Here is a 4870-nt window from a genome sequence, read left to right on the forward strand (position 1 = left end):
GGTAAAATGATCCACTAAACAATAAAGTTGGGATACACGAATAGCAATACCCTCCAAGCTTAATCTACCCAATGTACCTAAGTCTTCCAAATTTCTTGCTCCTACAATGTTAAGCTTAACCGTGTCTTCTTTACCTTTCCGAGTCCCGCAATTAGCCCATTGCATCAACCAAATAAATTGGTCATCTCTGAACTGGCTAAAGAACATCTCAAGGGTATGTCAATGGAGAAGGTGAGAGCAGAGAAATTTGAAAAATCAAATCTTTAAAATTGTGGATGAGTCAATCTTGTTTTTCTTTAGGATTTTTTTTCTCAAAATTCTCTTTAGAGCCTCTATACATTTTGTTAGTATAAGGGTATTTATAGTAGGGTACGTGAGGAATGTGAAAAGACATTTTTTTGCAAAATAGAGTGTTCTGGCGACTCACTCGCTACTAGGATGAGTCGCGAGATAACTACCAGGCCAGACTGTCTTTTTTTGTCCTGTAGTGTTCCAGTTGTCATGACCCTTCAGCTTCCTGCATGCTTCACACGTATGGCATTTTGTCAAGTCGTTCAGCTTCCTGCATGCTTCACACGTATGGCATTTTGTCAAGTCGTCAGTCGCGAGTCACTCTTGGGATCCAATCACAAGAACCTCTCTGAATGCTTACACACTTGAATTCTTTACTCTCTCTCTCACACACAATCCTTACATGATTCTCATCTAAATACAAGCTATCTAATTGCTAAAATATAAACAAATTTGGTATAGAATAAATCCAACACATGGTGAAATAAATTCAACCTTACACATGAACTGTATAAATGTAATAGTATTGAAAGCTAATGGTAATAAAGTCCTACAACAGTATTCTACAATTACACTCCGCTAGTGGAGGATATTCTTCAAACTCCTTAAAAACTCAGCATGTTCGCACTGTTACTTGACCCAGTGCATCATCTCTGCCACTTGAGCTTCTTGTAAGGGAGGAACTGTTGGCTTGCTTGAACTCATAATTGCACTTTTTTTTGGCATAAACTCATAATTGCACTTAGAAATTGAGAAATTTTGAACTTCAAAACATAAGCTGGCCGATAAGCAGTTATAGCATTCAATAATGCCCAGGAGAGGAAATATATGCTTTCACATGTTCTACAGCATTAAAACAGTCGTATATGAACAAACTTATTAGCCAAGCTAGATTATCAGTTTCTCACTCATCATCAAAGGTTCAAACAGGCAAAATATAAACTTCTCAAACGTAAGATTTAAATAAATACTAGGGCCACCGCTATATTAGGTGTAGCTGTTTTATAAGCAAAAAAAAAAAGTCACTACTCAATTTTTATTATTATTATTAGTAGCACAAGTGGGTTTCAACTAGCACTGATAATATTTTTTGTCGTCAATAAAAAAATCTGAAATTCACACCCCTGACCTCCCCATAAAACCAACTGGAATCTCAATATGAATATAAACCATGTAGTAAATCCAAAAAAATAAATGACACTAGCTAGATTTCAGATTTCTGAGGTTATACTGCTTTGTGGTCCACTATGGCAGGAATTTAAGTTTAGCACAAAAAGCCCACTGAAAGCAGTTTTGTAATCAAACTGTAAGGTTTCTCAATCAGCAAGAGCTTTGGCTGTATATTCTCATATAATTTTGCCTGCACTAAGCTGTGGTTCTTCATTACGATCGTGATCACCACATGGCCCCTAAACTGGGTATTGGTTTATTATTCATCAAGAGAGATATAATAAAGCATTGCCTAAAATCAGCAAGAAAACTGATAGAGAATGTGGAAGATTATTAGGGGCCATGTGAGAAAAGAAATCATTTGGCATGAGAGTCATGGAATGTTGGGTTCATGTGCTGAGAGCTTGAGACCGATACAAAAAAGAAACTTTATTTCAAAGTTAGAGCAATGTTTTAAAACCCTTTTTTAAGGTCTCATCACATGTAAATGATTCCTTTGCCTTTAAGACACTCAATGTGAGGCCCCCAGAGTGGAACCAAAAAAAAAAAAAGGTCCTTAAATATCATCTTTCACCGTCTTGGATTCTAATTAAAGTCCCTTCAAAGCATGTGATTTGGGCTCTTTGACTCAGGGCCACCACAGGTGTGGCAATGCTAGTTGTTCTATTGCCTTTCACCCAAGTTCTCTGGGGACTTGTTTGGACAAGCAGAAAATAATGTTTCTGGCCAGAAACTACAAAACTAATAGGTAGTTGATGAATTGTTAAACCATTTTCCAGGGTAAAAACTTACTTTTCCAAAAGGTGAAATCAAAATGTTGGAAGTACGTAATGATCAAAAAGTTACTAAAATAAGGTATAGATTGTCAGTTAGGATATCAGAAATTTAAGTCTTTACTACCAGTCACTGTTTTATTTGCTTGCAGTGGTTGCTAATAGCTAGCTTCCACTTATCTGTTAGATCATTATAATGTGAAAAGGACCAGTACAGTTTGTGAAAGCCAATATATGTCCAATTTATCAATAAAAAAAGAGAGACAATACATGTCCATATAAAATATCAGCAAAAGTAAATCATTTTCCTTCTTCTTCACCCCCCAAAAAAAGGGTTACAGTTTAATTGTAAATTTTTTTTCCCCATCAACCAATAGATTTGATTCTAAGGTGCCCTTTTATAATAATATATTAAAGCTTTACTACAAGATAAAACATAAAAGTACCTATTAAGCTATTACTTGTATATGAATGGAAGACCATGTGTTTGTGTGAAATAGATTTAGAAAATCTTCAACTAGTTTAACCAAAATTATTGCTTCTCACTTTCATGTTCTTGGAGAAAAGCAACACAAACTGCAAATAGATTAGATCTATAAAATTAACTGCAAAAGATCTTCCAGTTGCACCCAAGATAAGTTACTGTATCCAAGAAAAACATGTTATTTAATTAAAATTAAGGAATAAATATTTCTTTGGCTTTTTAGTTTTAACTTATGATAATGAGGGAAAGACTACACACGCACATATACCAACATTAAAAATAAGAAAATTCACATTAGTCACAGCTGTAACTTGTAAACAACAATAGTGAGAGGAAGGAATGAACTCTTGGACTTGGGAACGTATCTGGGAGTGGATCTCCGTTTTCTAGGGTTGAGCCATAACCTCAAGAATCAGATCCAATATGCCCTTATTATATTTTTGGGACTTGAATTTATGACTTTCATACAAATAAGAAAACAAACTATGAATGAGGCTATACATGTTGAAAAGAAGAAAGAATCATTACCATGAGATGCAATATATATTCCAATTGCGATTTTTCAGAAAAATATATACTTTGGTATAGGTAATTTAAGAAGAAAACAAAATGATACGAGTACAAAATTACAAATTATAAAATTGATGCAAGATGGGGGTTTCTCGGTTAAAAAAACTAAAGTGAGCAAGAGGGTTAGACTCATAAACTCATATATAGAGTGAGAGTTATCAAAGACTTACTTGAACTAGAGGGGTTTGTAACTTTGTATGTGTTTGTGACAAGTTTAGGAATACAAAGGCAAGCTAGTTGTTTCTCCGGCAGTTTGGTGTGAATGGCTGGAAAGGTCTTCTTCATGCATATATGATAGGAGGATATGAAGCACGAAGCTGAAAGTTAATTAGAAGCCACTATAGGAAGAATCCAAAGGGATAGCATGATCCAAAATCAAAGATTTAGGATCAATGCGATCCCTTTGGATGCCTCCTCTAGTTGCAGTTGAAAACACCCAGAAACTTCTTTCCTCTTCAAACTTCTTTGTTTGTGTGTTTTTGTGTTGTAGTGGAAAGTGGCATGAGGGAGCCTTGAATATAAAAGAGACCAAGTGCTGTAACAGTGACTAAAATTTTCCTTTTTTTTTTTTTCATTCTTTTTTTAAATTTTTTTTTGAAAAAATATAATCCATAAATATTATAAATTTGTTTCGATTTACCAAATCATCAAAAATGTTTTTTCCAAAAGATATTTGTATGCTTGTAGACCCCATTCTCTAACAAACCAGACATATGGAAAAGGTTTTACCAGTAGTGGGTCAGCTATCCTTTCTTAGAATTTCCCAACAAGTTGGGTAAGCGATATTAAGATCATGAGCATGAGCATGAGCATCCGTAACTTTCATTTTATTTTATTTTATTATTTTAAAAGTTATTTTATCAATTATATTATATAATTTTATAATATAACCAACATTATAACTTTTATTTTCTATTTTACTAATTAAAATAACATATATTATCCACTAAAATAATATAATATATAATTTTGTGTTGCTACTATAGTGCTACAGTGATCTTTTGAAATTAAAATATATTATAATTTTTACAATTGTGTTACAGTGCCGTCCTACGTTTAGAATAGCACTATAGAACAATTGTAAAAAAAAAAATTACAATTCTCAGATTTTACAAGTCCGGCTATTGGGCTATTTTTGTGCCTTGATGTTAAATTTTTCCTACCTTTCCTATTTACAATTGCCAATGGGAATGCTCTAATAGCATTATTATTATTTTTTTACCTAAAAAAAAAATAGTATTATTGTTATTTTCCTTATTTTAACGAAGGCTTGCGGTCCAGTCCATGTTCCCTCTCACACACCAAACCTTTTTTCTAATATATGCTTATTTCATAAGGAATACATTCTCATCATTATATTAATTAATTTTGTAATATTTATATTAGTCATTGATATTATCATATGATTGATCCGGATGCATATATATATATATATATCTATAGTTGGGATCCGAAGTGGTACAATACAAGCTGTCCATAAGGCTTATATTAACGTGGTCAAAGGTGCATGTATAGTGTGGTTCTCTAGGGATACACAAGGTGATTTAATCCCGCGGATGTACGTACTTTTTATATATATAGT

General features: G+C 33.3%; 1 long non-coding RNA gene across 1 annotated transcript; it reads right to left on the reverse strand.

Moving 5' to 3' along the window:
• Window positions 1-724: 724 nt before the first annotated feature.
• On the reverse strand, window positions 725-3773 carry LOC136070249 (uncharacterized). The gene is made up of 2 exons (XR_010631539.1): window positions 3459-3773; window positions 725-1134 (listed from the first exon to the last, which is right to left on the reverse strand). It is a non-coding gene; the product is annotated as an uncharacterized LOC136070249 (long non-coding RNA).
• Window positions 3774-4870: the final 1097 nt, after the last annotated feature.

Source organism: Quercus suber, unplaced genomic scaffold (assembly GCF_002906115.3).
Source record: "Quercus suber isolate HL8 unplaced genomic scaffold, Cork oak 2.0 scaffold_221, whole genome shotgun sequence".
In the NCBI taxonomy this organism is placed as follows: Eukaryota; Viridiplantae; Streptophyta; class Magnoliopsida; order Fagales; family Fagaceae; genus Quercus; species Quercus suber.